We start from the raw sequence: 15,137 nt of genomic DNA, 5'->3' as shown, positions 1-15,137 counted from the left end.
TTGCTGATGCGGGGCTCGATCCCAGGACCCTGGGATCATGACCTAAGCTGAAGGCAGACGCTTAACCGACTGAGCCACCCAGGCGTCCCTTGTTTGTTTTCTTTAAAAGCAAAGGACAAATCTAATACCAGTTTCTCTCTTATGGGTTGAAGCAAATCCTCTTATTAGCTTCTTTTAAAATATTTAAAAAAAGGTATTTTTTAAAAATTGAGATATAATTGACATACTAGCTTCTTGAAAGTGGAAAATATATCACACAGTGCTCTTGCTCCTACATTTCAGCACCTGACAGTTGCTTTACTCGTCAAGATAGCAGAGTGGCTAATAGCACAAATTATAGAGCCCATCACACTGAGTTTGAATTCTGACTTGGCATGTATCGGCTTGTAGTATGAAGAAGGATATTTTACCACTCTCTGTGCCTTGATTTTCCCATCTATAGCACAGGAATAATAATAATTACAACTATCTTTCAGGTTTGTTTGAGCTTCAGTGAGCTAGTGAGGTAGAATGCTGCTTGGCATATGATAACACAGAATATGGTAGCTATTATTATTTTTTTAAATTTTATTTTATTATGTTATGTTAATCACCATACATTACATCATTATGGTAACTATTATTAATATTACTATGACTCATCACCGAAAGGCCAGTTAGCCTATTCCTTTACGACTGATCCTTCATTTTTTTGAAATTTCATGCAGATAATCAGAGTGAGTTAGTCAACAAAATCACATAATATTGTTTCATTGTTATAAGAAAGAATCACGCGCCCCATTCCTCCAGCCAATCGTGAGTAACATTGAGCTCCTAGGCTGAGAACAAAAGACATTGACAAAAGCTACATCTTAGGGTACAAGGGGATTATAAGTGCCCCCTGCTTTTCATCTTTCCATCCAGATTAGCAATGAAAAAGCATATGTGTACTGCATTTCTAACAATTAGATTTTATTGGGACTGCACTAGTGGTAATAGATCAGTAGAAGAACATGGCAGTGAATCAGCTTGAAAAGTGAAGACTCCTTTGATAGAGCAAATGATTGCCTACCAATTTATCTACGCCATAAATCTGGAGTTTTGTATGTAGGGTCTGTAAACGGGCTGCACCTGGGCCAGGGTCACTTTCAAAGATCAGGCTTGGCCTCCTTAGACGGGGGCTTTCAGACACATTAAGAGCTGCTCCTTTAGGGAGATTCTCCCTGGAGCTTTGATGGAGTTCTTAGGAAAGAGGGGGTCCCAATATTTACACTTGCCAGGCAAAGGTTTGAAAATCACTTGTGTGTGTGCTTAACCAGCCTGGATATCGGTCATGCGTCCAAGAATCAAATACAAATTAAAGTTTTAACATAAACAAATATCTTTGGTATTTGCTCTGCAAACCAGCCCATGTGCTACCCCCACCACTGTGCTTCTGTCTGGGGAATGGTCCTTCCTTATGTGCCTGAAGGCCCCTCTCTCTCAGTCTGGGATTAAAATGACCAGCTGTCAGGTGACCTCATCAGAGATGTTGGCATCATCTGAAGTTCATGTCTTGTAAATGTTTAATGATAGTCTTCAGAGGATAAAGGGATAAAGAAGCAATTAAAACTCACACTCCTGACTGGATACTGTGATTAAATTCAATTCTGGTGCATTATTTTAGTTTGATGTAGTACCATGGTGCAGGGGTCTGTATGCTCTCACTGATCTAAGTAATCCCCCACTGATGTACACGAGAGATCAAATATCAAAGAATAACAACACGTCAGTCCTCATTTCTGAATCACCCACCTTATGAATAACACTTTGAATTTGAATAATCCTTTTTTTAGAAAAGATCAATGCTTTTGTTTTCTTACCTATCTTAACAGCATTTCTGTGAGAAAAGAAGGGGCTGGATTGATATTCCCCTGTTTTTAGAAGTATGAGAGACAGAGAACCAGAGAGAGTAAATCATTTGCTTGAGATTATCATACAGTGACACAGAACCTAAGAGAAGCCTTGGACGTTGGCGCACCAACCTGCAAGCTTTCTGCTAGATCAGGGTTGGTGAAGCAGTTTTGCAAGGTAGAGACTACATACGGTAGATTTGGCAGGTTGTACAGTCTCTGTTGCACTTAACTATCCAACTCTGCTGTTGTAGCATGAAAGCAATCATTGACAGGGTGTAAGTGTAAATGAATGAGCATGACTGGTTATGAGGACTTTATGTATATATACGTGTGTGGGTGTGTGTGTTTTACAAAAATAGGTGGTGGGCCAGAGTTGGCCTACAGGCCATAGTTTACTAACCCTTACATTACATCACAACCCATGTTAAATGCTGCCTTAAGTTGTAGGGGCCACTGTGTAGGACAGCAGAATGTGACATTTGTGCATGCTTCCTACATTATCATGATCTTCACAAGAACCATGCTCTATAAGTTGTAAATGACTTTTTTTTTAAAAGATTTTATTTATTTATTTGACAGAGACACAACGAGAGAGGGAACACAAGCAGGGGGAGTGGGAGAGGGAGAAGCAGGCTTCCCGCTGAGCAGGGAGCCCGATGTGGGGCTTGATCCCAGAACCCTGGGATCAGGACCTGAGCCGAAGGCAGACACTTCACGACTGAGCCACCCAGGCGCCCGCTGTAAATGACTTTCCATTTTATGTTTCAGGAAACTGAGAGGCTAACTCACTTATCCAAGGCCACGTGGTTGTAAATAAAGCACAAAGATTACAGTATGAGTCTCCTGACTTCTAATATTTCTCCTCTGCTAGCTGTCCCATGGGAAATTCTTAATGACACTTGCATTTTCAGATGAGGATATTCTAGAACCAGGGGAATTGTACAGCTTGTCTGGGGCCAGTGGTCTGTTAGTAACCGTGCCAGGAGTAGACATACCACTTGTTGGCCTTCAGACTAGTCTTCATTTGTGAACATTTACATTATTTTGAACATTATTATGAACATTATCCAGGGGAAAAAAGGTATAACTAGATAAGGATGATGGTATGTCCATTGTATTTTATTCTTTAAATTTCCTGAAATGCTACTATTTTATAAATAATTGCTTTGATGTACCAAATAGTATACAGGTGCTGAATAATAATTTTTGATTCACTTTGTGTTTTTGACTAATTTTTAAATCCCAACCTGGATTATAAAAGTCTTATTGACACATTGCAGTATCTTTTGTTTAATTTTATTCTTTAATGCAGTCTAATGGTTACATCTTCAATCATGGTATTTAAGTATCTACTCCAATCTAGGAAATACATGAAAGAGAAGGAAAATAAACTGATGAAGAGGACTCCCTTGGTTTTAACTAGCACTTTAAAATGAGTGGGTAGGAATCACCGTGATTTCTAGGGTCTCTGCTAGCTGTATCAGCACATGGTAGATGATAAGGTGACCAACCATTCTGGGTTGCCTGGGACTAGGGGCTTCCTGGAATGCAGGACCTCCAGTGCTAAAACCAGAAATGTTCCAGGCAAACCAGGATACACTGGTCACCCTGATTGCTGAATAATATGTTTGAATGAACTGACCATTGACGAGAACTCTGCATACCTGGAGGTAATGAACTTCATCTAGAATGGGGACTAGGGACAAGAACAGGAGGGTTGGCCAGCCTCTCAGAAACACTTGAGCATGGGAGGGCCTCATGATTTTGTAGAGATCAAACCTAACTATATTAAAATAGAGCAGCATATATATGAAAAAACAGCCTATTGACAAATACAAATCAGTCTGGATTATTATTGCTACTCATTACTGAAAATCGCGTAACCTATCACTTAACCTAAGAAACATGTAAGCAAAGAGGGCGTTTAGCTCCAACTGTAACAGAAGGCATCTGCTCAACATCGAAAACTATCCACAAGCTATTGGTGATCATCAGTTCCTAGACTCAACAGAGCATCCAGTTGCCGGCACGGGATCCACAGCAAGCCTGCGAAGTAGTGCCAAGTTTCCAGACTCTGCATCTGGACCATAAGCCAAATGACACCTTCCCAAGATTTCTTAGGCCTCCTGCCATTTCTACCTTCCTCTGACAACTCTGGTTTTGCAGATTGGGGCTGGCTGAGAAGACCTACTCTGGATTTCCCCGCTTTGGGGGAAGGAGTTTCTGGTGGTCCCATTAGAATCCAAGTTCCTCAAAAGTTCCTTTGTTACTGATAGAATTAACATTCCTGCAAAGGGACTTCGCTCACATCACAGGTGTGAACCACTCTCCCTGTCTTGCAGAATGTGAAAAAGTAAATACTAGAAGGATTCGCACAGTCCAGCTATGGAAGAGTTGCTAACATACTAGCCAGGGCTAAGAACCGCAAATGACTAAAAACTTTGGAAAAAGCAAGATGAAGGGTTTTCAGACTTTTCCTACAGGAACACTCACGACTGAAAGCCTTATTCTAATTTTCAGTTACATCTGGTGACTGTTTATTTAAGACCTTGGTTAGAAAATTTGGTTTAAATACGCATCAGTGAATTCTGTTGCCATTACAGGCCAGCCAAACTCAGTAATGAGTCTTGGCTGGCTCTTTAATTGTAGAGTCTGAATTAGCATATGCAGGAGACAGTTTCCCTGTCAGATTGTCCAAAGTAATTCAAACACCTAACTTCCTTAGGGATAGATCTACCCCTCTCCACGTTCCCCCAGGCCACCAATAATCTGCAATTCTTGAGACACGGATGTCTCCGGCCCTTTTTCTCTGTAATTCTTACTCTGGCCTTCACTTTTTCTATTTCCTTGGTTGAGTCTGTTACTCAAGTACATATCATTGCTTTTGCCATCTCTCTTCTTCCCTTCTGCTTCTTCCTTGACCCTTTCTCCCTTTCCAATTTATCTCCTGTCAACCTCACCCACTTTTCTTTGTTATTTTATTCTCCTTCTAACTGTCCTTGTCTTTATTACCTAATTTCTCTTCCTCTTTTGTAACCTGTCCCCTGTTTTCCACTTGGAATTTCTTTAAGCATTTTAAAAACCAATTATCACCATGTTGCTTCATTTTTAATAAACTTGATTTTTAAAGTGGAAACTCCATTTCTTTAGTGTGCTATGGCAGAGAGGTAAAGACATAACTTAATTAGAGCTGGCTGAGATGGGGAACAGAAAGCCAGTGTGTAGCTCTGTGCCAGAATGAATATGAAGCAGGTGGTGAGGTGTATGAACACACACTTGTATCCAGCACAGCACACACTGTACCCACCACATATATACAGCCTGTCTGTGCCCAGAGAAAACCCAATTTCTCTTCACCAAATGCTAAATGAAGGTTGTTGAAGTCAGGTACTAGTCAACTATTTTTCAATAACTTTTTTGTTGAGGTATAATTGAAATATAACATTACATTGGTTTCAGGTTTACAACATAATGATTTGATATTTATATACATTGCAAAATGATCACTGCAATAAGTCTAGCTACCATCTGTCACCATATAAAGTTAACTTTAGGATTTACTCTCTTGGCAACTTTCAAGTATGCTCTACAGTATTACTGACTATAGTTACAATGCTGTAACATGTAACCATGACTTATTTATTTTATACCTGGAAGTTTGTACCTCTTGATCCCCTTTACCCATTTTACACACTCCCCAAAACTCCTTCCCTCTGGCAACCACTATTCTGTTCTCTGTATCTATGAGTCTGGTTTTGTCTTGCCTTGTTTTGTTTCTTTGTTTTGTTTTTTAGATTCCACATATAAGTGAAATCATATAGTATTTGTCTTTCTCTGTCTGACTTACTTTGCTTAGCATAATTACCTCAAGGTTCATCCATGTTGTCACAAATGGTAAGATTTCATTCTTTTTCATGGCTGAGTAGTATTCACTCTCTCTCTATGTATCTATATGTATATCTATATGTATATCTATATATATGTATCTCACATATTTATCCATTCATATGTCAATGGACACTTAGGTTGTTTTCATATACTGGCTGTTACAAATAATGCTACAATGAACATAGGGGTACATATATCTTTTCAAATTACTGCTTTCATCTTCTTTGGATAAATACCCAGAAGTGGAATTGTTAAATTACATGGTAGTTCTATTTTTTAAATTTTTGAGGAAACTCCATACTGTTTTCCATAATGACTGCACCAATATACATTCCCAACAACAGTGTGTGAGCATCTCCCTTTTTCCCCATATCCTCACCTTGTTATTTCTTGTCTTTCTGACAGGTAGTGAGGTGATATCTCATGGTTTTGATTTGCACTTCCCTGATCATTAGTGATGTAGAGCATCTTTTCATGTGCCCGTTGGCCATCTATCTGTACGTCTTCTTTGTTTTGTTTTTGTTTTTTAAATATTTTATTTATTTATTTGAGAGAGAGAGAGAGAAGAGAGAGAGCAAGCACGAGTAGGGGGGAGAGACAGAGGGAGAGGGAGAAGCAGGCTCCCTGCTGAGCAGGGAGCCCAGTGCAGGACTCAATCCCAGGACCCTGGGATCATGACCTGAGCCGAAGGCAGATGCTTCATGGACTGAGCCACCCAGGCACTGTACCTCTTCTTGGAAAAGTGTCTATTCAGATCTTCTTTCCACTTTTTAAGTCAGATTGTTTGGGGGGCTTTTTGATACTAAGTTTTATGAGTTCTTCATATAAAATTATATAAACCCTTATTAACCCCTTAATGGATGTATGATTTGCAAATATTTTCTCCCATGCAAGGGCGTCTTTTCATTTTGTTAATGGTTTCCTTTGCTGTGCAGAAGTTTTTTAGTTTGATGTAGTCCCACTTGTTTATTTTTGCTTTTGTTGCCTTTGCTTTTGGAGTCAGATCCAAATATTTATCACCAAAACCAATATTAAGTAGCTCACTATCTATGTTTTCGTCTAGGAGTTTTGTGATTTCAGGTCTTACATTTAAGTCGTTAATCTATTTTGAGTTAATTTTTGTGATGGTATAAGATAGTGGTCTAATTTCATTCTTTTACATGTGGCTGTGCAGTTTTCTCAACACTGTTTATTGGAGGCCATTTTTTCCCGTTGTATATTCTTAGCTCCTTTGCATAAATTAATTGACCATATATACATGGATTTATCTTTGGGTTCTCTATTCTGTGCCACTGACCTTTGTGTCTGTTTTTATGCAAATCATACTGTTTTGATTACTATAGCTTGGTAATATAGTTTGAAATCAGGGAGCATATGCTTCCAGATTTGTTCTCTCAAGATCTGATAAACTGTTTAAAGAGGACAAATTCAAAAATGGTACAGAGCATTGTGAAATTTCTACGAAGTCCAGTTTCAGAAACATGAGTAGCTAAGTCAACTGAGGATAGTTCTACAGGGACACTGATGTTTATGCACTGACTGAAATACTCTGGAATATTCTCTAGATACCCAAACATTCGGCTAACATAAAATCTGAGTAACACAGGCCCACTAGCTAAAGCAAAATTGCTTCAGGTTGATAGACCTTCAATAGCTTCCCTGAGTTGTCAGGAGGCTCAGACTCATACCTGTTAATTTAGCTTTTGATTACAAAACACAACAGCTGGGCAGTGCAGGTAACAATAATTATCTCAGTAATTACATTCTGTCATGCACTGTATACCCAGGGCCCTGGGTTTTTGTGGAAACAGAAGAGGTGCCTAGAGTATCTTTAAAGCACTTGGTCTCTTCCAGTGAGCAGGTTGATAATAAGCTCTTCCTGAAACAATGAGAAGGCAAAATTGCTTCTCCTTTCATACCTCCTCCCTCCCCTTTCTGGCTCAGCAAATTTCCATTGTGTTGCAGAATGGAAAAGAAGGGAGAAAGCTGTAAATGAGGAGGGAGGATGGAAACTGTCCAGGAAGAAATCCAATTTCTGTCTTGTGCTCTGTGCATTTCAAAATGGAAATGCTACACTTATTAAAGTGCCCATTAAGCAAACAATGCAGGAAAACATGATGGAGTTTAGGAGGCTGGGAAGGAGAAGAGGCAGGTCAGAGAGAGGAAACAAGATGAGGGCATTGTTTTTAAAGAGACTGCAAAATGTTCAACCAGGGAAAAGAAAATGCCTGCACACACTTCATTGAAGAGTGAAGGAGCACATCATCTCAATACTGGCAATTGGCAATAAGATCTCTATTGCAGTCACACAAAGATCTGCTGGTGTCCAACAAGATGGTGGAGAGTCTAGGTAATGGTGTGACTTCCACACAGTGAGTTTAATGCATCAAGGGGAGGTATGCTAAATACTTGATATATTGACTTGATGTGAAGAAATACATCAGATTTAGGAGAGTAAACATTGCTACCTAGTAGTCAAAACAGGGACACAGAAGGGAGAAGAAAAAACACAGAATACCTACTGTGTGCCAGGTATTTCCATATATGCTGTCTCATTTAATCCTTAAAACACACTGATGCAGTGGGTATTATCGGGCTTTGTTCACAGATGAGAACAAAGGGCTCAAGAAGAGATGTAAATAACCAAAGTTCATACAGCTGCTCAACAGCAGAGCCAAAATTTGAGGGCAAATCCCATATGGCTTCCACTATGTCATTCTGCCTTATGAGAACATTGTCTCGGTACCTTCCAGAAAGGAAGCCAACACTTATGGATCACCAACCATGTGCTAGCTACTTTGGAACATACTCGCACATTCTTTATTTCCTATAATTTCAGCTCCACCAACATGCAGACAATTTGACAGACAGTGTGTGGCCTCTTCAAAAGACAATTCAAATCTCCACCACTGCAATTACATAAATCTGGTGCCTAGGGTTGTGAGTATTATGAAATCCCCAGCATTTGGCTCCCCTCCTGAACAGGGAAATCTCATTTGAAGACCAGAAGAAAGGCTTTGGAAAAAAACAGGGCAGGAACCCACAAGAGATTTCTCAACTGTGAACGTGCCGCCTTCATGATGGATGCTTCTGCTGCCCCTTCTGGAGCCAAGCAACAGAGACATTAAGTACTTCTGCACACAGAATGGTCCCAGCTCTTGAGGACAGGTCTGATTTTCAACAACTTAGAAAACAATGGCACAAGGACATGCCTTTTAGTATCTTTAGCAGCCTGGATGAGAAGCCACTAGATAAATTCTTTTCCTGGAGCTCTGGGTGTCAGCAGATGATTATTGCTAGAATTTATTGAGTACTTGCCTAGTGTGTACTGGGTGCTGTTCTAAGCACTGTTCTACCACTTCAGGTAGAGAGATTAGATGACTTGCCCAAGGCCACCCTCAGCTGGGAATGGACCACAAGGGTTTGCTCCAAGACCTGCCCACTATGCTGCTTCTATCCCAGAGAATTGGTTGAATTTTGTTGTTATTAAGAGGACATACTGCTTATATTCTCCTATCTGTTATTTGTTTTATATCCTACAATTTCATCCATTCATCTTCCTACCTCCCTCTAAAAATACATTAAAGTCCTGTTTATGCTTCTCCCACTGTAAAACAACAACAGTGGCATTCTTTTACCCCATACTCCTCTCTAGCTACTGGTCTTTCTAACTCCTCCCTTTATAGACAAACCTCTTGGGAGAGTTTCCTTTCTTGCCATCTGTATTTCCTCATTTCCCACTCACTTCTCAATCTACTTCACCCCCAGTATTCCCCTGAAATTGCACTTGCCAACCTCACCCTTCTGGTTGTTAAATCCAATGGGTATAAGAGTGTTTTTCTGGGACATTGGACCTGGTTGACCATCTGTCCTTCTTGAAAGACTCTTCCTCTGGCTCCTGTCAGGGGGATCCCCTCTCCTGGTTTGCCCACTCCCTGGCTGCCTCTTTTCAGTCTTCTCTATACCTTTCTTTTCCTCTGCCCATTCTTTCATGTTCTCAGCCCTCCTCTCCTCCTGGACAGTCTAACCCACTACTGTGGCAGCATGACTGTCGAGTACTTATCACTCACACCCCCACAGTCCCAGTCCTCTCCTGAGGCCCAGACACATAGCAAACTACCAAAAGGACATTCTGCCCCTGCCCTCCAACCTGAAACCCCTATTCCCTGCTTCTGTAAATGCACCACTGTTCTCCAAGCCTGAAACTTGGCCTCATCCTTTACCTTTTCTTCTCCTTCACCTCTATCATAACACCAGGCCACAAAGATCTCCAGTTCACCCACCTTCTGCATCCACCCTGCCACTCCTCTTGCTGAAGCCATCAGCACCCCTTGTCCGGTCTTCTTGCCTGTTTTGGCAATCAGTGCTATCAAAGCCACTGCCAGAGTGATCTTTCCAAACATAAAGAGATCTTCGTACTCTTTTACTTAAGCTCCCCTTTGCTAAGAAAGGTCCCTACTCCTTACCAGAACTTACATGAAAGGTGTGTTATGATAATGCCCCTGCTTATCTTTTCAGCTTCTTTTTTCACCACTCCCTTTCTTCCTGCTTTCCAAACACACCAACCTCTTTCAATTCCTTACTGTGCCATGCTCTTGGTTTCTGGGTGTTTCCACATATGTCCTTTATGGGAACCATCCCACCCTCACGTCTTTCAGCTGACTTCTGGGTAATTCTTACTAGCTCAAATGTCACTTCTTCTTTGAAGCCTTCTCAGACCTCCAGAGCCTGGATTTGGTGCTCCTTACATGTGTCCCTACAGTCCCTTGTACTTTTTTATAAGATGGCAGTTAGGATACTGTTTGGTAGTTGTTTCTTTGTGTACCTATATCTTCTAGTAAACATAGGCTTCAGAAGTAGGCACTGGTTCTATCTTGACTATTGGTGGACTTCTAACTCCTACCATAATGTCTAGGGCAAAAAAAAAAAAATTTAAGGTATTAAGTATTTTTGAACAAATCTCTTGTAGGGGCTAGGAAGTGAGGAGAAAGTGGAGTAGAATAACCAGGTGAAAGGATGACCAGAAGGGCAAAATACGGAAGCATGGGAAGGCAACAGTCTTAGGTACTCTCACTCCCATTTTCCAGTATTATAGATGAAGGATTTTTCTGGAGTCCAATGAAGGAAATGGGAATTGAAAGAGAAGACTCTGCTTTTCAGGCTGTCTTTCAGGAAGACACCTGGGATAACTGCCCAGAGTATATGATGGAACAGACAAGGTGCTCACTTGTTTTGATAGAGAGCAAGAGAGAACAGAGCAAAGAAAACCTAGAGGGTTGTTAACCCAGCCCCCACCTTTTGTCTTGTTCAAGATATTTGCCAAATTTAAGCTGACCGTTTCTTTGTCTCCCATGGGAAATGAGCAGTCTGTACTGATGGCATGAGGGAAAGCCATATTACTCACTGCTTTCCCACACACCCAGAGGACTGAATGCTTTAACATGTGCTCTTGAATGCAACTCAAGCTCTCAACTGACTGGTGAGTGATGAAACATGGTCTGAAGCAATTTATTGCTTCAAGATGATGGCAGGAGGCAGATAGTGCTGGCTAGAAGTAGAGTGGCTCATTTGGAGCAAGGGATGTCACAAAAGAGGTTCTACGTAGCAGCTGGTCCTCTGGAACAGAGCCACAGACATCTGGGGTACACCACCATTTAGGGAGCTCTCTTCTGCTCTGGGATACCCCTATTAATCTAGAAGTCCTGGAAACTAGGATGGGGGTCATCACCCTATTTGGGAAGGTTATAATGATTCATAGGTGAGAATAGTTACTGAAGGATGAAGCAGCTGGGAAAGCTTCATAGAGATATCGGCGTTTATGCCAGGCTTGAAGATCTAGCTTCTAGGAAGGAATAAGGGAAGGAAGACACTCCAAAGTAAGAATTCTCCCCATACTGTGGGGGAAAGACATGGAGGAGGATATGAATAGGGTATGCCCAGGGAATAACTATTAGACCAGCTTGGCTGGAGAGGCGGGCTCTGGTCATAGAATATTGGAAGTTAAGACAGGACAAAAATACCCTGCGGTGTTCTTCAGGTAAGATCAATGGGGCTCATTTACCCAGCTTCAAAAGGTTGCAAATAGCTATTTTTTATATTGGAAAAGAAATGCAATAATTTGTATCACTTAGGGCTATGAATCTGATAAAAAACCTTTCCTGAAGACTGTAACAAATGGTCACAGGAGCCCTGCATTCAGCTGTAATATTATAATAGACCCCAGGAGAGTCAGATCATATTGATTTCATTGGGTCACTTGGCTGTCTGTACAGAATTCCCAGAGCCCCAGCTCCTTCACTGGGTTCCCTTTTATTCTGTTTTGTATAGATTTAGAGAGAGCCAGCTCTAAGGAAGGCTAGACTATGGGTGTGCAAAGATGACAGAAGCACAAGTACTGTCCTTAAGAAGCTCACATGGAGGGGGAGATAAGATGCTCCAAGAATGCAGGGCAACATGTCAAAGGGAAGCATGAATGAGGGCACAAAAGTAAGAGATGGATGTGGAACAACTGGAACTCTCTGCTGGTGGGGATGTAGAGAGTGAAAAATGGTAAAACCACTTTGGAAAACAGTTTGGCAGTTTCTTACAAAGTTGAACATACCTCTCACCCTATGACCCAGAAGTTCTACTCCTAGATATTTTCCCAATGGAAAAAATCTACAAAAAAAACTTGTATAAGAATACACAGTAGCTTTATGCATAAAAAAAAAAAAACAAACCAAAACACCAAAAGACAAGCCCTGAAAAAAAGCTAAATGTGTATTTAACAGGAAAATAAATAAACAAATTGTGGTATATTCACATAATGGAAAATACTCAGCAATCAAAAAGAATGAACTGATAAAGGCAACAATATGGATGAATCTCAAAGACAAGATGTAGTGCTAAACACAATACCCTGTGTTTTATTCCATTTATATAAAGTTCAAGCATGGGCAAAACTAACCCCTGGTGGTAGAAATCAGAATAGTGGATGTTTTTTGAGATGGGGGTGAGGTTGGGGGTTGACTGGAAAGGAGAATGAGGAAACTGGGGTGACATGAAATGTTCTATCTTGATTTGGGTGGTGGTTCCCCAGGTGTACATGATTATCAAAACTTATCCAACTGGATGCAGTTTACTGTATGTCAATTATATCTCAGGAAAACCATGAAAAAATATAGGAGTTGGGTAAAGGACAGCATGGCTTCATGAAAATGCTGCCTTGAGCAAGCTTCATAGACAGTGACCCTCAAAGAATGGCTGGGGGAAAGGCCATCCAGGGAGATGAAACAGAGATAAAAGGTTAGGAGGTGGGAAAGTGTATTGTGGTTCTCAGGAAGGGCTATGTCAGCCATGAAAGGTAGTCTGTGAGTGGGGTAGTAGGAGCAGAAAGCACTGACTACATATCCCATAAGATTCACCAAGAAAGAGAAGGCAGGAAGAATAATAACTTAAAGGGATTAAAAAGCCTAGGGAACATTTTTTTTTAATTTGTTCACAGATTGTTTCTAGGCCAAAGGGCAGAATCACTGAGGGAGAAATACTGAATAGAGATTATTTATAGAGTAAGGTTCTGGTAGACATGGATAATTCACACTTAGAAAGGTGAGGGAAACTGCAGACCTCTATGTCAGGAGGGAAGGTGGAGGGCTGAGCAAAATTGTGAAGGGCAGGGGAGAAGAAAACCATGAGAGCTCGTGACGGTTGTCCTCTAATGTCTCAATATGGTGGGAGGAGATGGGAGGAGAGATCATCATTGAACGTGACAGAAGGGTGCCTGGGTGGCTCAGTCGGTTAAGTGTCTGCCTTCGGCTCATGTCATGATCTGAGAGTCTTCAGATCAAGTTCCAAGTCAGGCTCCCAGCTCAGTGGGGAGTCTGCTTCTCCCTCTCCCTCTGCCCCTTCCCTGGCTCATGCTTGTTCTCTCTTTCTGTGTATCTCAAATAAAAAAATAAAATATTTTAAAAATAAAGAAAGTGACAGAGGTAGGGCCAGAGCTTGGGGAGCAAGAAGAAGGTTCAGAACAGGGCGCTATAGAGAATTTAAAAGGGGATTTTCCTGAGATGAATGGAAAAATTCTGAGAGTTATATAGCATAGGTTGATAACAGAAGTAATTGCCCAGCTGGGGACTGGCAAGTCATGAAGAATGAAAGCATATGGTGGCTACTGAGAACATACTTGAAATGGGTCATGGCTAGAGATGGGGATGACATAGGGCAGGGCCAATGGGGATTACAAAAAGGTCAAGGGTCTGAAAGTCAGGAAGGAGAGGAGCAGGTTCAGGAGGCATAAGAATCTGGGTAAGTACAAGGTAGTGTTCTATCAGTAAAGGTCGTTTTATGGCTCAAGATGTTTGAAGGAGAGCGGTTCTGAATGACGATGAGTTCCAAGGTACGCTGATGGATGGGTTGAATGTGATGACATTCAGCATTGAAAGTTGGATTCACTATGGATGATAGCAGAAGCCGTGTAGGGAGGGACTGAGGAAAAGGCTGAAGTCCTTGAGAAAATGTGGTGGAGTGTCCTCGCTGACAAGTTTCTTTCTCCCTAGGTGAACTGGAAGGTGACTTGAGCTTTGGTTACAAAGCACTATTTTAAATATTATATTAATTGCTGTATTTAACTCTGTTTATTCTATTAATTTAAAGATGTTTGAAGGTATGTTTTAAAGTTGATCTTAGTCAAATCTCTATTAGTAACACAAAAGTGGTTTTTATCTTCATTTTACAAATGAGGAGCCTTACACCAGTGCCCCTCTCCACAGCCTTCCTTTCAGTTGGGGTAGGATTTGGGTACACAAAAGTAATTGCTGAAATCACTTGACTATTCAGAAAATGATTGCCATTAGACAAAGGGCACAAAATGTCATAGGTTTCAGTATCTGAAAAGAAGTTGCATGTTTTGACACTTAAGAAAATAAAATTTATGAGAAGAAAGGAGGTTTTTTTTGTTGTTCTTCTTATTCATCTTTCCAATTCTTTCATTGATTTTTTTTAATTGGAGTAATTTCTTCAAGCTTTTAAAAATCAAAATTCTTATTTAGGGACTCCCAGACTCCTATATCAAAAAGTATATTCAAAAGGCCAGTGGGAGCTTTTCCGTGTATCATGGGTCATAAGGAAATGGCAGCAGAACTGTTTCTACCACTTACTGATTGCGTGTCTCCTGACAAAATACTGCCTGTCTGGGCCTCGATTTCCTCATGACAAAATTATGCAAGTGAAGAGCTATATATACAGTGTGGAATATAAATACTTAATGTACTAAAAAATAGTGAATCACTAGTGAGTCTTTAAATAGAAATTAAATTAACGACAACAACAACAAAAGCCAACTTTGACCGGAAATAGCACTCTGGCAAGACATTCCTAATCAGGGATCTTCTAGAAATG

At 40.7% G+C, this 15,137-nt stretch overlaps 2 protein-coding genes across 4 annotated transcripts in view; both read right to left on the bottom strand.

Moving 5' to 3' along the window:
- Positions 1–1,515, bottom strand: part of LAPTM4B (lysosomal protein transmembrane 4 beta) — a 459,101-nt gene extending 457,586 nt beyond the window's left edge. The window contains exon 1 of the mRNA XM_081816305.1: positions 1,512–1,515. The gene's annotated coding sequence lies outside the window, so the exon portion shown is untranslated. The remainder of the gene's footprint in view (positions 1–1,511) is intronic.
- Positions 1–15,137, bottom strand: part of CPQ (carboxypeptidase Q) — a 444,935-nt gene that overhangs the window by 16,236 nt on the left and 413,562 nt on the right. The window lies entirely within an intron of this gene.

This window comes from Leptonychotes weddellii, chromosome 4 (genome assembly GCF_054177405.1).
Source record: "Leptonychotes weddellii isolate Sample4059 chromosome 4, ASM5417740v2, whole genome shotgun sequence".
Taxonomy (NCBI): domain Eukaryota; kingdom Metazoa; phylum Chordata; class Mammalia; order Carnivora; family Phocidae; genus Leptonychotes; species Leptonychotes weddellii.
This window is presented reverse-complemented; position numbering and strand designations above follow the sequence as displayed.